Source organism: Chenopodium quinoa, unplaced genomic scaffold (assembly GCF_001683475.1).
Source record: "Chenopodium quinoa cultivar QQ74 unplaced genomic scaffold, ASM168347v1, whole genome shotgun sequence".
Taxonomy (NCBI): Eukaryota; Viridiplantae; Streptophyta; class Magnoliopsida; order Caryophyllales; family Amaranthaceae; genus Chenopodium; species Chenopodium quinoa.
This window is the reverse complement of record NW_018745410.1, coordinates 6948432-6974526: the sequence shown is the minus strand read 5'-3', so window position 1 is coordinate 6974526 and position 26095 is coordinate 6948432. Positions and strand designations below refer to the sequence as shown.

At 37.1% G+C, this 26095-nt stretch overlaps 1 long non-coding RNA gene across 2 annotated transcripts; it reads right to left on the bottom strand.

Moving 5' to 3' along the window:
* Positions 1–21644: 21644 nt before the first annotated feature.
* LOC110713216 lies at positions 21645–23567 on the bottom strand. Of its 2 annotated transcripts, none has more exons than XR_002509810.1 (2): positions 22422–23567; positions 21645–22044 (listed from the first exon to the last, which is right to left on the bottom strand). It is a non-coding gene; the product is annotated as an uncharacterized LOC110713216 (long non-coding RNA). The 2 variants fall into 2 exon arrangements; XR_002509811.1 differs by having other exon boundaries at positions 23147–23557.
* Between the last annotated feature and the right edge of the window lie 2528 nt (positions 23568–26095).

Here is a 26095-nt window from a genome sequence, read left to right as displayed (position 1 = left end):
AGAAGAGGAGAAGTGTCACCTAGAATTTGGTCCTTATTCAAATACCAATGTAAATTCTATTATGAAGAAGTAAGGGCATTTCCCTGGAATGATCCTCGGACTCAAAAAGAAAATGGCTGAACTTTTGGGCCATCCTGGTGCACTTAAGAAAGATACTTGGTTGGGATTCAAGCCAGCAAAGGAAGATGTGAAACAAGCTCTCCTAAAAATGAAGGCTCGCAATAATGCTCGAATCATGAAGACGGAAATGGACATGGACCCATATCCATTAACTCTCAATGGCCAATATATCAAAGAAGGGGAAGACTTCCTATGCTGTGAATTCCCTGAGCCTTTCGTCCACGATGGGAACCGTGAGCCAGGGTTTGAGATGTTCCTTGATTGTGACTTCGTCGATGAAGGAGATGAACTCTTCACAACTGAGAAACCACATAGTCCAAGATCTGAACATTAATCTTCTTTTTGGACTAGAAAATAATGAATCCAAGCCTGTCTGCAATGATGATTTCGAGCTCATTCTAGCTGTTATATCAAGCAAGGATTTTGACCCCTCTGAGTTAACCATCCAGGCTGATAATGTTTCAAAGGGATGGCGCAAGACGGTGAAGATCACTACGCCAAGTGGAGAGAAGTTGGAAGTAACCATTGGCGAAGGTTCTATGTTTGATGAATCTCAGTTGTCTGGGTTCGAGTTCGAGTCTGAGTCTAAGTTTGTAGGCGAGTTTTTAGGATCTGAGGCCGACCATTTTTCTTCTATAGAGTCTAAGTCTGATTCTCTTGTTGAGTCTTTTCTTTCTATCCCAAATAGTTCCGACGAGGTTGCAGCTGAACTTGCCCCCCTTGATGTAATGACCAATGAATTCAATGAAATGAGTACCTTTGCTTACGATCTGTGTCATTCCTCTAACCCTTATCAATATTGCTTTACTAATGATAAAAATGACAAAAAAATAATAAAAGCAATGGAAGAACATGAAAATAAAACAACAATTGTTAATGATACAGAAACAATTAATATTTCCAATGATACGACTATAAAAGAAGTAAAAATTGGATTAACACTAAGTCACGACGAACGCAAAGAGCTAATTAACTTGCTTAGTGAATTTGTTGATGTATTTGCTTGGTCATACCAAGATATGCCAGGAATTGACAGGGAAATAGCTCAGCATACGATACCACTCATTCTAGGTATGAAGCTTGTCAAACAAAAGTTGCGCCGTATGAAACCGGATGTGGCTCATAAAATCAAGGAAGAAATCAGAAAGCAATTGGCTGCAGGTTTCATCAAAGTATCCAAGTATCCAAAATGGATAGAAAATGTGGTTCCAGTTCCAAAGAATGATTGAAGGGTCAGAATGTGTGTTGATTGCAGGGACCTCAATAAGGCAAGCCTGAAAGATGGGTTCCCTCTACCTCACATTGACATTCTGGTCGATAACACGGCAAATCATGCAATCCTATCGTTCATGGACGGCTACGCTGGATATAATCAAGTATTAATGGTCGAGGAAGATATGGAGAAAACCACATTCATCATACAATGGGGTACATATTGCTATACGGTACTGCCATTCAGGTTTAAAAAACGCGGGTGCCACCTACCAAAGAGCAGCCACAACATTGTTACATGATATGATGCACAAAGAGGTGGAGGTCTATGTTGATGACATGATTGTCAAGTCAAAAGATCGCCCAGGCCACATCATTGCACTTCGCAAGTTCTTTGAAAGTCTCCATAAGTACAACATGAGATTAAATCCAGCAAAGTGTGCATTTGGAGTCACGTCAGGCAAACTACTTGGACATGTGAACAGTTCTCAAGGGACTGAAATAGATCCCACAAAAGTCAAAGCGATCATGGAACATGCCACCACCCAAGAATGAGAAAGAAATTTGAGGCTTCATTGGAAGGCTGCAATATATAAGTAGGTTCATATCAAAACTCACAGCGATATGTGAACCTATATTCAAGAAGCTTAAGAAAAATGTCCCAGTCACATGGGATAATGATTGCCAAAAATCTTTCGACAAAATCAAAGAGTACCTGGCAAACCCACCCATGCTAGCGCCAGCAACGCCTGACTTTCCTCTTCGACTCTACCTTACGGTCACAAGAGAAACGATGGGGGCAATGCTAGCACAAGAGATCGAAAGAAAGGAGAATGCAATTTACTATTTGAGCAAGAAGATTTAAGGATATGAGACACGATACACACCACTTGAAAAGTTGTGTCTCGCACTTGTGTGGGCCGCACAGAAATTAAGACATTACATGCTCACTTATACAGTGCATGTCGTGTCGAAGATGGATCCTCTTAAGTACTTGTTCGAAAAAGAAACACTCAATGGCAGATTATTATCACGGTGGAAAGTCAACCTTGCTCAGTTTGACTTGAAATTTGTACCACAAAAATCCATCAAAGGTTCTGCGGTTTCTGACTTCTTAGCGGATTTTGCGCTAGAAGAAGTTGAAAAAGAAGAAGATGAGTTTGATTTCCCTGACGAAGATCTACTCATGACCGAAGATGATAGCTGGACGCTCTATTTCGATGAAGCTTCAAACTAAAAGGGTTGTGGTGTAGGGGTCTTGCTCGTATCACCCAATGAAGAGCATATCCCAATTTCCATGAAGCTTAACTTTGATGTCACCAACAATGCCGTAGAATATGAGGCATGCATCTTGGGATTAGAAACAGTTTTGGCCTTGACAATTAAGAAGCTTGGAATCTACGGTGATTCGTCACTAATCATTAACCAGATCTCCAAGAGATGGAAGGTGAGAAGCGAAAGTCTCGCTACGTATCAAGCTTATCTGGAAACTCTCACGGATCAACTAGATCGAGGAAGTGGAATATACGTACTTATCTAGAGAAGAAAACCAGTTTGCCAACGCACTGGCTAAATTAGCATAAATGGTGCGAATTCCAACGGACACAATCAAAATGTCGTTGACCATAGAAAGAAGATATGAGCTGGCTTATGTTCACGCACTTGATGATGAACAAGAATTACAAGAAGAAGATGAAGAGCCATGGTATACATATATCCTTAACTACTTGACTAAAGGAGAATACCCTCCTAATACTGATAAAAGGGCATGCCATGCTTTGAGGCTCCTGGCCTCACATTATGTGCTCATTAGGGGAGAACTCCACAAGAGGACTGAACTAGGGAGAAATCTCCTATGGATAGCCAAGAAAGAAGCACACAAAACCATGGAAAACCTTCATGGTTGCATATGTGGAACGCATATGAATGTTAAGATGTTAGTCTAGAAGATTCAACGATAAGGTTATTATTGGACTACCACGGAGAGATATTGTCACGAATACGTAAAAAAATTTATGAAATGTCAAGTCTATGCAAATTTATAGCACGTTCCACCTTTGCTTCTCTACACATATACTTTTCTATGGCCTTTCTCTACTTGGGGTATCGACATCATTGGAAAGATAACGCCAAAAGGACAAGGGGGCATGAATTCATCCTCGTAGAAATCGACTATTTCACCAAATGGGTCGAAGCTGCCTCATATGCTAAGTTAACAGCAAAACATGTAGCTCAATTCATTGAGAAAAATATTATATGCCGCTATGGGGTACCTCATGAGATGATCAGTGATAATGGGACGCATTTCCAAGCCGAGTACGTGGAATTATTACCGAAATATCATATCAAGCATCACAGATCATCACCCTACAAGCCACAAACAAATGGTGCGGTCAAATCAGCATACAAAAATGTGAAAACTATCATCGAAAAGATGACGAAAAATTACAAAGATTGGCCAAATAAGCTACATTTCGCCCTTTGGGGTTATCAAACCTCTGTTCGTACATTAACGGGGGCTACCCCTTTCTCTTTGGTCTATGGAGTTGAAGTTGTACAACCAATAGAGCTCGAAATCCCTTCTCTTCGAATCGCGTTGGAAAGCTAACTAGATGAAGGTGACTGGATTAGAGCAAGATATGACGAACTACTCTTACTTGACGAAAAACACTTGGCAGCTTTTCATCATGTCGAAACCTACCAACAGCGTATGGCGCGACATTTCAATAAAAAAGTCAAGACTAGGAACATTAAGGAAGGTGACTTGGTGCTTAAGGCACTTCGCAAAAATGTGTTGGATCCAAGAGGAAAATTCAGACCAAATTGGTCAGGTCCATACATTGTTAAATCAATCTTGTCTGCTGGAGCGGCACAATTGGTAGACATGGACGGTAACAGTTTCCATGCTTTAACCAACTTGGATCAACTCAAGAAACTCTATGCCTAGTGGCATGGGTTCATGACCCAATAGAGCTACGTTTGGCCTGAATCCTTTTAAGGATACGTAGGCAACCCCTCAAGGGGGCCCGACCACTTTAAAAAATAAAATCCTTCCTCCGTCGATTAAGGACACGCGTCAGTTCAGCATTTCGCCACGACAAAATGGAGCTTAATATAGCTTGTTCTTGATGTTTAGCTTGCTTTTCATGATTAATTTGTCAAAATATTTGTCATAATATTTGAGTATGTCAACGAACTTTTATAATATGTAGAATGTAGAGTATCGATTTTTTGGGGGGTTTTTTTGCCCATTTATCATATGTTTTGATTGGTAATTAAGGGTTTCTCAAATATTTTCCCCTTTCATGAAAATAAAATATTTTCAACGAAAATAGCTAAGGTGAAGTTTAAGTATGTTTTAATTTAATTTCTTTATTTAATTGGTTTCTAGTTTATTTTCGTATTTTATTTGCTTTCGATTTATTTTATTTGTGTTCCTTTTCTTTGTTACTTTCATAGTTTTATTAGTTTTAAGTTTATTTTGTTATTTTATTTTATTTTATTTACTTGTATAATTTTATTTAATTTTTATTAGTTTCGTGTTATTTCTTTTATTTTCTATTTTATTTATTTTATTTTATTCTTTGTCCCAATTCTATTCTCGGTTTTGTGTGTTGGTGTTCGGGTTTCATGTCAAGTGAGTTCGGAGCTCGGGGACGAGTTCAAGTGTGCTTTACTTTGCTGGCTGCTACCCACCTCTTATCCATCACCCCACCACCTTCTTAACCACCTTCACCCACAATCAACCACTAAACAATTCGCAACCACCAGCACCCCACTTACAACCAGAGCAGCACCGCGCAACTCACAACAACAAACTCTGTACCACCGTCCACCCAATCCACACCAACCTTAGCAGCTTCCCCTGTTCCAATTCGAACATCACCCCCGCAACGACGCCAATTTGATAGAGGAATAATTGCGTCGTTAGACAACTACACCTAAATCAAATACAATTTATAACACTCGACTTATCCTAATACAAGTATATGGAAAGAAGAAGGGTCGGACCATAGGGAGAAGCACATAAACACCGCATTCATCACTAGACTGTAAGCTATCTCGGGACAAAGGATAGGAATGACTAAGAGATTAAATTAAGATAAAATGAGTTAAAATCAAAATTACTAAACACCAAGGGAGATGGGTAGATGTAGATGCCGCTTGATCATGCAATAACATAAAAAGCAAATCAATAGTGAACTAAACATGCATGAAAATCGATATAAGGTTCAATCTAACCACCTTCTAGGTTAATCGGTTTTTCCTAACATAGCCTCTATGTTAAAACGTTAGAACCATATATTAGGAGGTGCAATCAAAGAAGAATCGATAGTAATGAACCTTAACTAAGTGAACTTCCGTTCCTTGTTACAAAGATTCACCTTTAATCAACTACCAATGTGCACTTGCAAGAAGATCAAAGAATATAAAGCATGCAAAGATTTTAATCACAATTAACTTAATCTTAATATTATAAGCATGAACAATTAGCAACTACACCATCCCCACACCCTTGGCTAAGAGACTACTCACAAATCATGTTGAGAACAATATCAATCATCAAATCAATAAGCATCAACATGATTAATAAGCAAAGAAGGAAAATCAAAGTAAACAAGCAAAATTAAATGCAAAAGTAAATAAAAAGAGTAAGAGTTTGATCATTAATTGAAGTTGAAGATCTACAAAAGATTAAAAAAATCTTCTTCTTCAAAATCCAAGTTCATCAATGAAGAAATCCACACATTCTCTCTCTACTAAATGAAGACTAATAGTGTTTCTCTCTCTAGATTAAGCTGAAAATGCAGAAAATTGAAACTAAGTTAATATAATTACATCAAAAACATTCTAAAATGGGACTTATATAGTCCATACAGAGCCAGCTGAAATAGAGGAGTGGTCTGACCGAACACTGGGAAGGTTCGGCCGGGCTACAGGGTAGGTTCGGTCGAACCTCCCTGATCATGGTCTGGTAGAACTTATGAGGTTCGACCACTCCTGCAAAATTGCCAAATTGCTTCTTGACTCTGCCTCGACGTTCGGCCGGACCACTGAGCAGGTTTGGCCACATTGTACACATTAGAACACTTGCCCTTTTGTACACTTTTATTATTTTTTTCTTATTTTATTTTTAATTTTTTTGATGTTACTCAAGCTTTTAAAATTGCATAAGTGTCACACTATCCTATCCCAAGTTAAGGTAGATGTGGGTCGAAGCAAGAAAGGTCTATCGTGAGACGAGGCTCAAAGTGGTTTATCAAGAAAGGATTGTATATTTGAAGGGTGAAAGGTAACATGATATGGCTACAAGAGGTTCCTAAAATCATTAGTATACCTTGTGCTTAGTTTGACATAGATTTATTTTTTTTAAATGCAATGAAATGATCAAATGCAATAAAAGAAATGCTCATTTTTATTAAGCGGTAAAAAGGAAAAAAAAAACCCTACAAAATAAGATCTAAGGAAAATAAAAGGTTCCTATGCTAGACTTTTTAGGGAAAGGACGAATAAAAGAAACAGAAAAAAAAGGTCACGAAATCTTGTCATTGAAGCTCGCCTCTTGCCTTGTGTCATATCATCACTTGTTCTTCTTGCCAGTTGGAGGTATGGGAAGCTTGTTATTATCGATCAAATGTTAGATGGTCTCCCTTTACTTCCAACATCTCTCAGTAGTATGTCCCTTACCTTGATTGTATTTGCAGTCTGCAATGAGGTTCCAGCTAGTCGTCCTCATTTCGACTGGTGGATCTTCATATGGTCCAATAGAAGTTATGAGACCTTTAGCATGAAGGCGATCAAATGATGTGTCATAACTTATGCCAATTGGTGTGAAGTTTCTCTTTTTCCCTCGTTTGTTCATGGCTTTAAGGAAGGAGATCCCATCTTAAAGGGGTCCTTCCACAGATGCCCATGGCCATTTAAAAGCCAAGGACTTTACACTTGTTAAGGTGTAGTAGGATTTGAATTCCTGACTGTTTAGGGGACCTTAAATTAGAATTGATTCTATCATCACACTTTTTTATAAGAAATAAGTAGGAGTTGCCAATGAGGTTTGGGAAAACTCATAAACCTCGTTCATTCCTTTCTTCCATGGAGAGTTCATGGAATAATTAGCACGAATCGTAAGTTTACCCATGCCCAAATTGTTCTACATAAACCAGAAATGAGTTCGGGAGCAAGGGTACTAAAATAACGTTCCTTTTAGGGAGGAATCGCTATTCTAGCCCTAGTACGGTCTTTTCTAGCTCTTCCTTTTTCACAATGTCATCACCTTACAATATGTGCAACGCGATACTTAAAACTAAGTTAGTTGATTTTATTTACACACATTAATTCACGTTGGAATTACATTGCAACGTCGTTATTAATTATTTAATTAAATTCGTGAATATGACAAGAAATAAACATTATTTGCCTTGGCGTAAGTGATTAATCAACAATTAATTATTCAATTCTAATCTTATTTAAAGCAAGATGCTATGTGGAATTGATTAATTAAACCTTTTAAAGTGATCAAGCAACACTAATTAATTAAAGTCTTTAAACAAGAAAATAAAAAATGATTTATCTAAGTGCTCGGGAAATTACCACTTATCTTTACAAGATCTTCGTTTAGAACACTTATGGAATCCTTCTCGTTGGGGAACCTCCACCGTAGCAACAAAATATCAAAAGGGGTGAGTGTTTAGGACAAGATAGGATAGGTAGCACAAGTGCATAAGTTTTTTGCCAGAGTTTAGGGTTAATTTATGTCTGTTTAAGCCTCGGATTAAGCCTCTATTTATAAGGAATGAGTAGGTTTAGGTTTTAAACATTTTGTTGCAGTTTGTGTCGCGCGCATCAGGATTAGTTGCGCGGGGCCACCCTGCGCAAGTGATTGAGATGCGTTGCTATAAGCAGCGCACTAATTATCTTGCTCGCGGCTTTATGGCAATATTCAATTTTCCAATAATCTGAAATTCTGAATCTTTTACGAGCACAATTCTGGCAGTTGTGCTGAGTGTCGCGCGCAACTAGATTAGTTTCGCGCACCTGCCCAGCGCGGGTCCTTGAGATGCGTGTGCTATTTTCTGCTGCAGCGCTTTTTTTTACCTAGGCGCTCCTGAATCCTTCATTATTAGGTTTTAAGTACGGGCATAAGTCTAATTATGATTGGATTTAATTAATTGGACTCTATTTGGGTTTGTTTCTTTGTTTGGGCTAGTCTTTTGTGTTCTGTGGTTTTAACCAGTTATCCATAAGCATTATTTACCTCGATCCAACACGAAGATGGTTTCATTTATCGTCATTGCACTTCCTGTCAGGACAGGAGGCCAAAAGTAGGTGTCTACAGTTAGCCACCACTTTGATCGAGTGTAGAATAGACAACGATCAAAGTAGTCAAGGAAATAAATCCGAGACTCATTCTGCGAAGGTCTTACAGAGTAGAGAATCTTTCAAAATTGCTAAGGATGTAGAAACAATCCTTTATTCGCTAAGTGTATTAAACAACTAGCTATTAAGGCTAGAAAAATTTATTTCTAGTCTTAACTCGCTAAAGAATCGTGATTGATCCTTTGCTGTTGTAGAACACTGTTACAAGTAAAGGTGTTCTAGGTGATGTCAAATCACGAAAGAGATCGTTAAAAAAAGAGTAGAAAAGGGGGTTATTTCCTTTCAATCATGTCATCGTTGGTCTAAAGTCCCTCGATATGTCATTGAAACTTTAGCCTGACTTTAACAAAGTAAAAAGATGAAAAAGGGGTTTTCGACATTCGATCTTAGACGTTTTCGGCATTCGAGCATAAATGTTTCGACATTTGAGCCTAAATATTTTGGCATTTGAGCCTAAATGTTTCGGCATTCGAGCTTCAATCTTTTGGCATTTGAGCCTCATCGGTATTCGAGCCGGATGTCCACACGATATAAATACATGTCTCAGGACTGGAGGCACATATCCAAATCCAGTGAGAGAGAAAAAAGTCAGCAACTCTCTCAGCAGTTTTGTCCACAAGATGAGTACACGTGTCTCTAGACTGGGGGCATGTGACTACATGGGTGTGACATCGTCTCGTCGCTCTTTATACAGGGGGTGGACAGACACCCTAACTGTCCGGTAAGCTAGTAAGCTCACTAACTACCGTATTTGCTTCCAATCAAGAAGTGTCTGGTCCTGATGGTTCGGCGCGCCTTTCGACTAGTGAGCTAACGCCTAAATTATATTAATTCTCTACCTTTTAGTTCCGAGAGGTAGATCTCGCAAAGCTTGGGCTTAAGTGAAATTCTATGCAACACCTACGTCGTACAATTTTACGTTGCACGATACACCTTGCATTTTTACGCTACATGATGAAGCCTTCCTTTTTGCTTTGAACGTGAAAAAAGAAGAAAATTCGAACATTTATAACGTCAGTATAGTAAAATGATAAACCTGTATGTGGGAGCTTTTACGTGAAGCACCACTACGGAACGTCTTAAGATACATTTACGAAAAACGTTCAAAACTTATGCTTAGGGAAGGCACAAAGCACAATGTGCATAAAGAATGATGCAAAAAACTAACAAAAAAGAAAATAAACTACAAAAGGAAAAGCAATAAAAATATATTGATTATTTGCGTGCCATTACGTTTAATAACGAGCAAAAACCGTTAAAAATGTTCAAACGAATCAAAATCTGGATACCGATTATTTTAATGAACAGTATCTGCGCGCAACTCAGTAGGTCGCGCTAGCCAGGCATGCGCATCATTCTGAGTTGAGTTGTTTTGTCACGCGCAATTGATTTAGTTGCGCGTGGCATTTAAATCAGCTAAAAGATATCGCTGAGCGCGATTTTCAGTTCGCGTTCTCTCTCTTTTTCCTTCACAATTTTCGACCCTTTCTCTCTTTAGAATGCTCGGTTTTTTGCGATTTTTGAAGTCAAAGGAAGGAGATCTCGTCCCTGATTCATTTTTTCCATATTCCAATGTAAGTTTTTTACTAAATTTTGTTTGTTTTTTGCTAATTTTGGGCGATTTTCGAATCGTTAAACCCCAATTTTCGAATTTGGGGGTTTTTTATTCGGTCCATAATTCTTGAAATTTTTTATTCCATGTTGTTATGCAATGTTTAAGGAGTGTTTTGCAACAAATTTCATGAAAAATTGTTAAGTATTGAACCTTATATGAGCGTTTCTTTGTTTAAGTTCGTTCTTGCTCTTTTTTCTTCAAATTTTGCTCGAATCCATTACTTTTTCTTGCTCATTTCGGTTACATTTGCTGATTATGAAGTAGATTATAGTAATGGAACTAGTATTACTTTCATAATTCACATTTTACAAAATTTTGAATTTTTGAAAAATGGCATGAAGCATACTCTTAGCTTGTTTTTTTTTCCATGTTTAAACCTCAAAATTGTTTGGTACACGATAATCATGTTTGTATTGTTGTTATTCGTCTAGGAGTAGTTGATTCTTTGAGATTTTAAAATACGATCCCTTGAATGGTTAGTTGAAACTGGTATAGGATGGCTTTTGTGGGTGTTAGAAACCCCAATTTACTGAGTTTAACTGCAGGTATCGTAGCCCCAAAGTATGGGTGGCATTCGATTTTCGTGTTTTGCCCTATCGCCAGCCGTTATGCTGTCGAAATGGCTCTAGAACTCGTATATTAGCTTAGCTTTAGAAAGAAAATAAACTAATAAAGAAACCTTATCCAATTATAGCATGGACCCGTCTCCATTCGTCGATGCTGAGGATATTCTAAAGGGTCCTAACGAGGCGGTCTTCGGGAGCGTAGCGTCGCTTCCGATCGACGTTGCTAGGAGGATGTGGTTTGGGAGGCTTCTCCCAACTGGGACCCTAGGGTCCTTAAGTGGGACCCAAACCATCATGTCTCGATCAAAGAGTGGCGCGGCATCGTGAGTTTTTTTGCGCCTTCGTTTTTTCCTTTTATTTTTTTGTTTTTTCTCCTTTTCAAACCATAACCGTTTTTTTCATTTTCATTTTTTTTATTTTCCTTAGGGTGAGCCTAGCATGCATGTATATGGCTCTGGTAACATGCGGGCCAATTTTTCGAGTTTACTCGAGGTGTCAAAGGAGATTGTGGAGCTTTCGGGGATCAGCCCCCGGCTGGCGACTCTTCGGGATTTATCGAGTGAGCCTACATCGTTAGCTTTCCTTCGTGGATTGCTGGTGTTTTGCTAGGATTTCACCAACACTTTCCACTTTCCATGGGGAGAGATGATGGTTACCCCTTTCGATTTCTCTATGATTACGGGTTTTCCTTTTGGAGGCGAGCCCATAGCCATAGATATCGTTAAGGGGTACGACGAGAGACTGCGTGACCTTGTAGGGGACCGTCTTGCGGCGACTCTTCACGTGTATGGGCAGTCTTGTCAGTACTTGGTTCTTGCCGATGAGTTGTCGGCTAACGAGCTTGATCGGCAATGTAAACCTAAGCAGCTGGCTCGGATATACATTGCTAACGTTCTTTCCGTAACTATCTTGAGTAATCGAGGAGAACGCTTCGCTATTGGGTTACTTATTTGCCTTAATTATTTGGGGCAAGTAGGTAACTTGAGTTTGGTGGAGGTGTCGTATGCCCGTATGCTTACATGTATGGGCAAGGCGACCCGAGTGATAAATTCTGCGGCAGCTGCTGAGGTGCCTCGGATCTCCCTTACGTGGCACGGTCATATCCTTGAGGAACGTACTTTAAGCTTCTTTCAATTATTATTTTTGCTTTCCCTCTTTTAGCTTATCAATTTTCGGTTTTCTTTTTGGCTTAGGGATACTCGTACCTACCGTTCTTAGCCCCTAGGATGCTTGGGGTTGCTCGTTTTCCTATTCGCCATCGATTGGTCACGATTAAGAACAGACGAGCCACTTCAACCGGTGACTTTCGCCAAAGGATCCTTTCGGTGACTCGTGCGTCGATGAGTATTTCAACTACATTTTCATCTTTTGATTGATTAATTTTTTTTACTTTTTGAGGATTTTTCATGTGGTTGTGTTTATAGATCGATCTCCGTCCTTGGAGTTTGATTGTTAGAGTCCCTGAGGCTGTCCGGTCTAGCATGATTTGTTGCCGTTTCCGGGCCCTTTATCAAGGATTTCCAGTACTCCAAAAGACAGATGCTTGGTTTTTAGGCATGTGTGTTCTCTAGCTGTCTTCATTTGAGGATCCTAGGGTTCCTATAGAACCTTCTATCCGGATGTTACATCCGGATTTGCTGTCCACCAAGGATCGAGCTAAGGCGATCCTAGGTTATCCAGCGGAGCATCTTCTGCTGTCGGATGCATCGTATCCGACTTTCATTGCATCTAGTCTAACTCTTTTCCTAGCTTTTATTCCAGTTAGTACTTTAACTCTCTTTTGTTTTATATATTTATTTTTTAGGAACCTTGACCCTTTTATTGAATTTTTAGCGGGTCGAGCTAGGTGGATGGGTGCCTCCTATGGGGGAAATCACGTATACCAATGATGTTAGGTCGGTAATTCGTGAGATCCTTCCAGCAGCGGAGGATGAGGAGGGGATATCGTTTGTTCATGAGATGGTTGAGTCGTTATGTCCCTTATGCATATGTATTTATATATTTTTTTTCATATACATTTGTTTGCCAACTGTCTATGTGTTTTGGAACAGGTTCCACGAGTGACCGTAAACGACATGGTGAGGACTTTGCGCGCTTTCCGAGCTGCTTATCGGAGAGCTCTCATCACTTTTATCATGCCGTGATCATCGGATGGTTGTGGTCAATTTATTATATATATATTTTTTATCAAAGTTATTACACATTTTATGTATTAATCGTTTGGATTTTGCAGGATGTGCAGCAGCCGTCTAGGAGTCGCCGAGCATCCTGAACTTCTTTGTACACACATTTTTTTTATTAGGAAACAGATGTATATTTTATTATTTCTTTTGTTATACATATGACACATTTTATTTATATATATGTCATTATCATTTTCTCTAGTTTCCATGCGTACATTTTTTTATTTATATAATGTTTTTTTTAATCTTTTTTTTATTTTTTTTATAAAAATTAAAAAAAATTCTGAGGGAGGGAAGGGTTCCTAACTTACCCCCCTCGAAAAATAACAAGAGACACAAAAAAAAAAGCGAAGAGTACAGAAAATAAGGGAAAGAAGAGAACAAAAAAAATAAAAAAAAAGGAAAACAACAAAGAAACAAAAAATAGAAAAAGACACTACAGTTAGCAAAAGCAAACATATAATTAGCCTTAAGATGTCATCAAGATTCCGTCATTATGTAGTCCAAAATACGGAAATAAATCTAACTTTCATGCCGCGACAGACCAGGCGCGTGCAAGTGGATGAGTTACGCGCGGCTGTCGCGCGCATGTAAATTTGTTGCGCGCGCACAACATATGATTTGCGCGCACCACCTGCTGGTGAACTTTCCTTTGAGAGACAAATGCAGAAGTTTTTCCCTTATTGGATCTATTATTTAAACGTGGTTTCGTGTAGGCTTTTGATCATCCGCATTCATTCGCTTAGTGGTATCATAAGAAACTAAAAAGAATTAATCTCTCTTAATTCTCTCTTCTTTTTTTTTTTTGAATTTAAAAAATGGTGAAAACCTTTGAACAACGTTTGAAGCAATGGGGCACTTCCCTCTCAATCGAGGAAAAACTAGATTTCAAAAGTTACCACCTAGACCCTCTATTGAACTACATGCAACTAGTGATAAATTTCGATTTTCTTCATGCCGCCGTCAATCATTGGGACTCCAACCACCATCTTTTCCGATTTAATGGGGATGAAATCGTCCCACTACCTGCTGCGTTTGAGGCCTTACTAGGCTTCCCTGCAAATACTCTCCCTGAGACCTTTGCGCCTACCTTGTCGGATCCCAAACCTATATTCCAAAGATTTTTTTAGTTTGTTTGACAATGATATGACAAACATTGGAACGGAAGAAGGCGTAAATTTGATCCAATTTATTGAGCACTTCGTCACACCTCGTAAAAAAAAGACTAGACAACGATTTAAAAATCGTGCTTTATGTTATTATCTTGTTGTTAACTGTTTTCTTAGGACAGATAAAAAGTATGGAGATTATTCCCTGGTGTCCATAGTAGAGCAAATAGAGGGATGTCATTCACCCGCTCCATTGGCTTTGGAGAAAACCATTCTATGCTTGAATCGCCTTAAAGGAGACCCTAATGAAAACGGTTTCACGAGAAGTCCGCTCCTATTACACGTACGTTTTTTTTTCGTCGTATAGCAGCGCAAGCTCTGAAATTGTGCTGTCTTGCCAGCGTAATCTTCTGAGATGTGCGCGGATGGCGCGCGCAACTAATTTTGATGTGGCGCCACCTTCTTGTGTAAAATCGCAATTAATTTTTCTCTTTTATTTTTCAAATTTGGCTCATGGAGCATTTGCGAATTGTTGATCAGCCACATAACCTTGAGGCTAATGGTGTAAGGACATTCCCTGGACGTCAATTTCTTTACAAGCATAAGAATAAAGAAGAATGGACGTCGTTTTTCTGTCATGGGGTTCCCAACATACGCTTTGTGATTCCTTAGTGGAACATAAGTAGTGTGGTTGGAAATAGTTTTAATTGCTTTTATATTAGGCTTCTAGTACTATCTAGTACTACCTTTATCTTTTCTTGCAGGTTGATGAGACAATATGGGATGAAACAAATTATTCCCCCGCAAGATTGTGATGCCCCTAATGATGTGATCTTTAAACCTGAATGAATTTCTTAATGGATGGAATATTGGTAAAGTCTGCCTAGATAGGTAGTTAAAAATCCTACTCCGAGTATTGTATTATCTTTATTCTACAGGGATTGGATGAAGCGGCGGAAAAGGGCGAATTGAACAAGGCTCGATCACAACATCAAGTGGCCGCGGCTCACAATCCACCTAAGCCTTTGATGTATTCGGCCACCACTACTCCTCTTAGTGGTAAAAAGAAAAGAATGAGAAGAAAATTGGACTTCTCATCTCCTAAGGCTCGTTTGAAGGAACCAAAGAGAAAGGCTCCTCCTAAACATGCGCAACAAGGGGTGAAAATTAAAGAACCTTCACCAAATACTCGCAAGAAGGCTCCAATTGTCTAAGGAAAAGGAAAACAGGTTGTAAAGGCCCCAATCCCTAAATTGAAAAACAATATTGGGGTGAAAAAGAAGAGTGTAGAGGAAATCTCAAAGGTTTATGAAAATACTGCGATGGAAACTACTCCTCCATCATTCGTGACAATCGAGGACGTAGTAAAACCTTAGAGTGTTACACAATTTTACCATTAGTTTAATTTTAAATAAAGTGTAATCACTACTATGTTTTTTTATTATTATTTGTCATCTAGTTTTATAATGTCTCTTATTTTGAATTTTGAATAAAATAAAATGAGCTTTATATATTTTTTCGATATAACCGAATCATAAAGATTGCCTACGAATTCGTATTACGAAATCAGGTCTTTGCGTAGTTCTTTGCATATTTATTTTTTTTCTTTAATCTCTGATGTAGAAATTAAATGAAAAAATTAATCAAACTTTGTTTAGACAAAGCTTAAATCAAAGTTTAATTTTTATTTTCCGAGTATATGTTATTTTCGAGAAATACCCTCTTTTTATCACAAGTAAAAGTAATAACTTTAATTGAGCGCAAAAATTCTGGGTTTGCAGTGCGTCATCAGTTGGCACGCACAACATCAGAGGTTGCGTGAGCCTATCGCTCGCAACCAAATTTGTTGCGCATGATATCCGCGCACAACCAGAATGGTTGTGCGCAATACCTGTACTACGAATGTTTAAAGAAAATATATTATATTTTGCATTATTACCCCCTAGTGTGAATAGTTTTTCGTGATGTTCGAAAAAATATGAACACTTAGAATAGTCTATTATTTTAAATTTACGCCCCAAGTGTTATTTATTTTACCGTGTTATTCGAGAAACTGCATAACACTTAGAATCTTTCAATTGAATGCTAAAAATGATTTATTTAATGAATGAACGAGTTTATCCGGATTTCATATGTCATATTTTGTAAGTCGATCAATGTTTATTAATTGGCGTATTTCATCACCTCCAATAGGATTTCAATTACGCGGTAGGGACATATCCAATTAGGGTTGAATTTCCCTCTTGTATCGGTTGGTGGACCTCTAGCTTCCTTTAGTGGTTACCTTCTTTGATATTTCTAGGTCGTACCCTTTTATTAAAATGACGCGCAATGCTTTGTTGGTAAACTTGTACATGATGCAAAGCTATTAATCGTCGTTCATCGATGAATAAAAGCTCTTCATACCTCGCTCTTACCCATTCAGTTTCCGGTAGCTTACTTTTGAGTACGACGCGTAGGGATGGTATTCCAGTTCAACTGGTTGAAATGCGTCCATTATAAAAACTAAAGAGTATGGAATTACTCCTATTAATTTTCGTATGGACGTCCTGTAACCCCATAGTGCGAAGTGTAGTTTATTCGGCCAGTCATTATAATTTTCTGCCATTTTCTTAATGATAACTGTTATGTTTTTATTTGTCGGTTCTACAGCTCCATTCATCTGAGGTCTATATGGAGATGAGTGATGATGTTTTACTTTATAACGAGTTAAGAGGGTCTCGACTTCAGCTTTGAATTGAGATCCCTAATCACTAATTAGTTCATGAGGAACACCATATCTACAAAATATGTTACGTTCGAGAATCTTTGTGACATGTTTAGAAGTGATATTCACGTAGGAAGCCGCCTCAATCCACTTGGTAGAGTAATAGATGGCTAATAATATGTACTCGTGTCGTCCTACTCATGTTGGAGAAATTTTAACGATTATGTCAGTTCCCTAAGTTTAAAAACTCAAAGGGGAATAGAAAACATTTGGCACTCTGGACATTCTTTACCGTATTGTATGCAATCATGTTCCATAGTGGACCAATAGTACCCTTGTCGTGAAATTATTTTTGCAAGTATTTTACCATTCATGTGAGGTCCACAAACACCTTTGTGAGTATTCTCCATAAGGTGTGTGGTTTTAGGTTGGTCTATACACAATAAACTTAGACCATTAGGTCCTTCATTTGCATAATTGACAATTTAATAGACCGTATTAGGCCACAAGTGTTCTCAAGGCTCGTTTGTCTTTCGATGAAGTATTTTCAGGATATGTGCCATGGGTAATATATTGTACGATATGATCATACCAAGGATTGTCTTCTTCAATGTCATTTATTTCCTCTATTGTGTTGCAATATGTTGGTTCTTCTCTTCTATCAACGCATAATGGCATCATATTTAAGTGATCTGGAATGTTGATCGTCGAGGCTAATTTTGCTAGCGCATCGGCAAATTGATTATCATCCCTTGGGGGATATTTAAAATTAATATGTTCAAAATGCTTGATGAGTTGCTCTAGGTGTGCTTGGTATAATATCATTTTTGAGTTCTTTATTTTCCATTTTTTCAGTTATGATTTATAATCAAACTTGAATCTCCATATACCTCTAATTTTTGCTCACCTATGCTAGCTGCCACTACAAATATTTGGCCTTTTAGCAACAGGTGAAATCCGTTGCTAATTGCTAAAAATTTGTCGCTGGACATAGCTAGCTACGGATTTATCAACGGAATCACTCCGTTGGTAAAAACCTTGTCGCTAAATGAATTTAGAGACGGAAAAAAAAAATCCGTCGCTGGACTTAGCAACGGAAAAAAAAAAATCCGTCGCTGGATTTAGCAACGGGAAAAATAAATCCGTCGTTGGATTTAGCAACGGAAAAATAAATATGTCGCTAGCTTTAGCAACGGATTATTCAGCAACGGAAAAAAAAAAATCCGTTGCTAGATTCAGCAACGGAAAAAATATTTTGAATCGAAAAAAAAGCTGCTATTTGGGTCGACCTCACTCGGGTCAACCCGACTCGGCTTTCCATGTAACGCTCCTTGAATCTCCAATCGCAATATTACTGTTAGTAGGAGTCAAACCCGTGACCTCAATGTCAAATATTGATACTCTTACCAACTATACCAAATATTATCTGTTTACTTTTACGCACATAATTGCTAATAAATGAAAGAAATATTAGAGACGGAATTTAAAATCCATCTCTAGTTTAGAAACGAAATTTAAAATCCGTCTCTAATTTAGAAACGGATTTTCAAATCCGTCTCTAATTTAGAAACGGATTTGAAAATCCGTCTCTGAATTAGAGACGGATTTGAAAATCCGTTTCTAGTTTAGAGATGAATTTAACTTATATAATTCGTCTCTAATGTAATATTTTAAATAATTAGTTTAAAAAATTATCTAGAGACGGAATAAAAAATCTGTTGCTCAAATTAGCAACGGAAAAAAAAATTCCGTCTCTAACTTAGCAACGGAAAAAAAAAATCCGTTGCTAACTTAGCAACGGAAAAAAAATCCGTCTCTAAATTTAGCAACGGAAAAAAATCCGTTGCTAGATTCATCAACGGAAAAAAAATCCGTTGCTAATTTAGCAACGGGAAAAAAATTCGTTTCTAATTTAGAGACGGATTTTCAATTCCGTTGCAAAGTTAGCGATGGAATTTCTAATTCCGTTTCTAAATTAGAAACGAATTTTTAAATTCCGTCTCTAAATTAATTTAGAGACGGATTTTTTTATTCCGTCTCTAATTTAGAAACAGATAAAATTCCGTCGCTAGAATTCCGTTTCTATATGGACATTTTTTTGTAGTGGATGCTGCTTCTAATCCAATAATGCACGCTTCACATTCCGCGACATTATTAGTAACCTCAAAGTTTGATAGAGATTGGAGTATGTACTCCCTCTAGACTTATGAGTAACACACCCACGCCACATCCATTTTGATTAGATGCACTGTCGAATTACATTACCCATTTGTCATCTTGTGTCATGAGAATCTCTTCATCCAGAAGATGAGTAGTTTATGCATGACTTGTTTCAATTGGATGTTGTGCCAGAAAGTCGGAAATTACTTTCCCTTTTATTGATTTTTTAGGAATATATTTTAGCTCAAATTCGGCAAACATACCAACCGCTTGGATATTCTTCCTTGTATAGGTGGCTGTTCACACAAATACTTTATCGGATTTTGTTGAGAAATCACATGAGTACTGTGTGGTAGCATATAATGTCGCAGTTTTTAGTTGCCCACATTAATGCTAATCTTGATATTTCGAAGGTGTTTTATTTTGTTTCATATTGAATTAATTTTTTGCTTATGTAATATATTACACGCTCGACTTTTTCTACCTCTTGTGCTAACATGGCGCATGTGGCCGTGTCTTTAACTATGATGTATAGCTTAAGAGGTAGTTGGATACTGGTGGTGCAAAAATTAGAGGAATTTTGAGATAATATTTGATTTTCTCAAAGGCCTTTTGGCATTAATTGCCCTATTCATGTTTTAAATCTTTTTAAATTTTTTTAAACATTGGCTCACAAGTCATAGTCAATTTGTTGATAAACCGACTAATGTATTGTAGTTTACCAAGGAAGCCCCTAATTTCTTTTTCTAATTGAAGGGGAGGCATATCAACTATTGCCTTTATTTTAGAGGGATCGATCTCAATACCACGTGTGATTACTACGTATCCGAGCAACTTGCCGGAAGTTACTCCGATGGCGTATTTTTGTGGATTCAATTGCATTTTGTATTCTTTTATGCGAGTAAAAAATTTGCGTGAAGCTTTTATATGTCCCATTCTATCTTTGGACTTTACGATCATATAATCCACATATACTTCTATTTCTTTATGCATCATACCATGCAAGAGAATTGTAGTCATTCTTTGGTACGTAGCTCCTGCATTTTTTAAACCAAATGGCATGACTATGTAGCAATAGGTACCCCAAGGGGTGATAAAGCATGTCTTTTCTTCATCTTCTTTTGCCATTAAAATTTTGTTATACCCGCGTATCTATCCATAAAGGATAAAATCGCATGTTTAGCCGTGTTATCTACCAATATATCAATATGTGGTAGATGAAAATCGTCATTGGGGCTAGCCTTATTAAGGTCCCTATAGTCGATACACATGCAAACTCGTCATCCGTTTTAGGGAATGGGACGATATTCGCTACCCATTCCAGATAAATACATATGCGAATGAAACATGTGTCTAATTGCTTTTGTACTTCTTCATTTATTTTTAGAGCAACATCAGGTTTCATTTGTCGAAGTTTTTGTTTTACTGATTTAGAGGTAAGGTTTAAGGGAATGGTATGGTTCGCAATTTCCCTATCTATTCTAGACATATATTTGTATGACTAAACGAACACGTCTTCAAATTCTTTGAGCGTCGATATGAGGGTCGATCACTCATCCAGATTTTAAGATAAGCAAATTTTGACTTCTCTTCTGTTTTCATTCGTTCCTATATTGACTATTTCAGTTTCTTCAATTATAGGGTTCTTTGTTCTCGTTCACTCAGTAGTTCAATCAATTTATTAATATTATCATCTTCATTAGATTGATTGTTATAGCATTCAAAAGACTCAAGAGAAGGCATATACTTGGAAATAGAGCTCATATAATTAAATATAAAAGAGAGTACATTAAGAGAAGAATCCATTTTGGGATCTTCGACCTTAGAACTACAAAATAAAGATTCGATAATGGCCACAAGGCCTAAATTTTCAGCTTCCCTAGAGTCTATACTAGATTCGTTGTCGGATTCTTCAAACATCTTTCCTTCGCTTGTGACAATTTCACTACTACAAAAAAGGCCTTAGAGAACTGTTATAATAGGCTTTATAGATCGCCTTAGGGGCGTTCTTCTACTAAGCGATGTATAAAGTATAGAGAACAGGTTGTTTAGGCATTTTATATAATCACATTTAGAGAACGGTTGTTAGTCACAACCGTTCTCTTTTCCCTTCTTAAATTCGTACCCTAAGGAAGGAATAAAGAACGGTTTAGGCCACTTAACCGTTCTATATTGCATTACAATAGAGAACGGTTAAGTTAGATAACAGTTCTCTAATGTTTTTTTTTTTAAAAAAAAAACATCCATCCATATGTATTTCGAATTACCCCTGTACGTATTTTATATTGTATATTCCTGTATTTTAATAATCTGTATTATTTTTGTATTTCATTTTAGACCTGTATTTGTTGTATTCCTGTTTTTTATCTTGTACATTTATCCTATAAGAAAATTTTCACATTTCCTATGTAAAAATAAATCCATGATCCTGTATACGTGCAATATAAATTTCTGTATAATAAAATTAACAAAATTATTTCCAGATACGACGAAAGCCATCAAAATATACTTCATATATATAGAATTTAAAACATCCAACCACAATTAAGTTGAATCATCCATACAAAATTTGTTCTATACAAATAAATACCTGAGTTTAATATCAAAACACCTTTCTAGTTAATATTGATTTAAAAAAATAATGCTTAGATATACCAATACCATATTGATCTAAAATTGACATATGGATGACAACTTAGACAACAAATCTCTCTTTGGCTCGGAATTTGCTAACAATCTTTAAGGCCAACTCCATTGGTATCAAATGATCCAGTACAAAATCATTAAGCAAACTAGCTATAGAATCCAACAGGAACATTCACATTTTTTTCTAAACAACCTGAACAGCAAGATTATACGAAAGGGAAACAAAAATTTTCATACCGGCATTTTTGTAATTTGGCCAAGCATATGATGATACATACGGAGTACTTTATAAATGGGTGTTATTCTGCAACGTCACCATGTCTTTCTTTGGATGACTTAGCAAAAGTGCCTGTTAATTGTCAGGAAATCAGATTATTGGGTTTAATTTTACCTATTATTTACTCAAACTGCTGCAACAAACCCCAAACTGTCTCCACTTCCCTTTCATACTCTTAGCTGGGAATGCAGGTAAGGTGTTTGTCAAAATTACCCAAACATTCTTACTCATTTTACTATTACTTAGCTTTTGATGATTCATCTTTGGTGTCACTAAGTACTCACAAAATTCATGTTTTGTTCCAATTCTTTCTCTTTTAAAGACATAATCTTAATTTGGTATGCAAACAAAATTCCAATCACCTGTTATTTTTCATGATCAACGGATAACAAAGGGTGGGATGTGTTGTCACTAGTGGCAATATGGGATTATCAATTAAGGTTCTTTACCTAATTCTCTTCACCATGCGCCTCCTGCAGGCGAGATTGTCATAAGTCAACAACCTTATGTTACTGTCCTAAAAGACTTGTCCGGTTCCTCTAGATGTAAACTCTGTTTTTCTTCTGTCAAATTCAAGAAGTGCTCTGCTTGTCACTTTGTGTCGTATTGTGGGAGTACTTGCCAGATACACTTATACCACAAACACCATGACTACTCTTATACATCAATAGAATTAGATTAAATCATCACTGAATTTCAATCACAGCATCTCATAACCAACCCTTTTATGAAAGAAAAGCAAAGCAAATCAACTTTTCTAAAATAATTTGCAAATTAAAGTATTTGAAATTATTAGAACATAATAATCTAGTGGTAATCAATTTCCCCTACCCCTCTTTCTTTATCTAATTAGGGTTCTATATTTGACCTAGGTAAGAATAATTTGGCGAAAATAATATTGATTAATATTGAAATTTCTTGTAATTCGAATAAATGAAGTGTAGTTTGATTGAAAAAACTGCAATTTTATTGAATTATTTGCGTTTTTAAGAATTGATTGAATTATTTCCCAAAAACTAAAATTGTGAATTTTTTTAATCCACCAAAAATTCGATCGAAATTACTGTAATGGATGAAAAATATGAATTCACTACAGCTGAATTGAAAAATTCGATTGATTAATACAATTAGATTGACAAACTCATCCGAATCAAGAAATATTTGAACGAATTACCTGGAAAGTGTAGTGGTGGTGTAGCGGAGCGGTGAAGTAGACGTTCAGTAGTTTGGCCGGTGGGACGACGGAATGACGGTGGGGCGGTGGGGCGGTGGGGCGGTAGGGCGATGAAGCAGTTATTGGTGAATTGAGCAACAGGATGTTTCACTTTTCATCGGTTTTTTTGAAGCTGTAAGCAGTTGATAGTTTGATACTCTAGTGAATAGTGATAGTGCAATATAAAAGCATTTCAATTATGTTAAGCAGCCTTTAAATAATTAGGGTAATTCTAAATATCCCAAATTCCCAATGGTCCACATAAATATCCCTCCAATTTTTTTATTATTTTTTATTTTTTTTATTTTTTAAATATAGAATTAAAAAGAAATACAAAATGGTTGTCAAGATGACCATTTGTATCATCTAAAATAAATAATTATTTTTTTTTAATTATTTGAGTAAAAAAAATAGAGAACGGTTAACTATTCTAACCGTTCTATATTTAATAACTTATAAAACGCCTCTAGCACAAATGCGTTCTATATTCTTCTGATGAACGCCTATCTTTGATAACCGTTTTATATTTTGTGATCTGTAATCTTGTTTTTGTGGTAGTGTTTCCAGCTTATCGCCTTTGTGATTGGTCCATTTCAAAGACTTCTTCCATCCATGCTCAAAGGTTTCTTTAGAAGGGGTAATCAATGAGGTTGGGTCGACATCTTCATATTAAATAGGATTTTGATTAGTCATTGTAGCGATATGATTTTGCTCTAGTCCAAATAACAAGTTGAATGCTTGCCCATCATAGCACCCTGGAGTTGGGTTTTTGATTAAACAATTTTAAGATCGTCATTGAAGAAGTAGCAATCGTGAAATATCACAAATCCAGGATTCTTGATTCTTTCAAGAACTAGTGGTTTCGGAAAGTCATAGCAAGGGTAATTTTCTCCCTCTCAAATGAATTTTCCATTGAGGGTTTGTTGGTAAGATTGGAGCAAAGTGATTATCCCTTTTTTTTTATTGTTGTCTCTACGTGCTTTGCTTTTAGCATCATGAGACTCTAGTTCTTCTTTGGTTGGTTTGAATCCCAATCCAAAGGAGAGACTTTTCTTTGGGATAGGGAGTAAAAGAGATTTCCCCATTCCTATTTCCAAAGGCATCCCAGGAAAGTAACTATTCTTAAACAAGATGTTGTTTACTATCCGAGTGGAGTATGGATAAAGCTTGAATGATTCTTCAAGGCTCTCTTCCATTTCAATTGTGTAGATTGGCTCGATGACAAATCCCCACATGTCCTCTTCATCCTTATTATGGTTTATTTCCAAAAGTGATTTGTCATTTATAGCTATTTTTTGAGTGGAGAAGCAGATATAGTCATAGGAATCCCTTGATAGTTCAACCTAATCATTTAATGAAGTAAGGATGGTATTGCACCAAGCTCATGTATCCAAGGACGTCCAAGTAAAAGGTTGAATAAAGGTTTAATGTCCATAACGTGGAATTCAACCATCTTTTGAATTGGGCCTGTGGTGACTGGTAGCTTAACAGTTCCACACACCGATCTTCTCGAGTTGTCGTAGGCCCTAAGGCTTTGTGTTGTTGAATGAAAATCTTTTTCTTGATTAAGGCCAAGATATTTTGCTTTTCGTAATGGGCACACATTTACAGCCGACCCATTGTCTACTAAAGTAAGAGGGATATTGTATCCCTTGCACCCCACAGTTAAGTATAATGCATTATTTTTGGTAGTGTCTTTTGAAGGCAAATCATCATTAGTGAAAATGATTTATTTGTTGGATTTCTCGTTAGTAAGCAAGCTAATGATATCTTGAGGGTTTGTGTCTGTGCTTACAGACAAAGCCATTAAAAGCGTTCATAAGAGAGTACATATGTTCTTTAGAAGTACTTAGGAGTTCCTAAATGCTAACATTTTCCTTGGATTGGCAAAGTTTTTTAACCAATGGATCTTCCACCTCTAGTGGAGGTGGTATTGGATTTTGTACTTGACCTTGAGTTTGATTTTGTGTGGTCAAGGATCTATTTTGTGGTGCTTGGTATACTCGCCCAGAACGAGTTAGATGGTCTATCTCATTTGGGTTAGTTTTAGGGCATGAACCAAATTTGTTCTAGAGGCTTTGAAGGTGCCTCCATTTCAAGATGTTCCATGAGTTGTGCTTGATGACATTGTTCATCCAAAGAGATATTTTATAAGTCTTGTGACTTCCCCAATAAATGACCCCAATCAAGCGCTCCAATTGTCTCATTTTGTAAACAAGATGAAGATGGGACGGCGGCATACTTAGAGACATAAAAGTCTTCAAAAGTCGTCGTCCCATTGTCGACATACTTCATTAGTTGCCCCTATGAGTATTGTGGGTGGAGGTTCTCCTATAGGTGTGATATAGTCCAAAGGATTGAACATATCACTTCCCACATGGTCCTCATCAATATAAAACACCCCTAATGGGGATGCATTATTGTTAGGTTTTGGCGTTGGAATTCTCCCATCGTCTACTAAATCTTGTATTTTGTGTTTTAAGACGTAGCAACATTCAGTATCGTGCCCAAAGCCTCTATGATAAGAACTATAAGCATTACCATCCCAATTAGCAAATCTTTTTTCTGGTGGAGTGGGTGTTGCTGGCCGTATTGGTGCAAGTAAGCTTTTTTCGCTCAATTTTTCTAATAATTCTTTATAGTTTACAAGAAATGGTGTAAATTTTCTTTCTTTTGTCCATATTTTACGTGGATCATTACTGTTATTATATTGCATGGAAGTCGCAAATACATCAATAGAGGATAAAGTATTATCATTCCCCTTTTTGTAGTTATTTCTAGGTTGATGATGATAAGGTTTGTTTGCTTTTTCTTTAGCAAGATCATCTTCAATCCTAGTAGCCACAGAATGGACCTTTTGAAAAGTGTCTAAACCAAGGTAACGTAGATGCTTTTTGTACTTTTCATGGC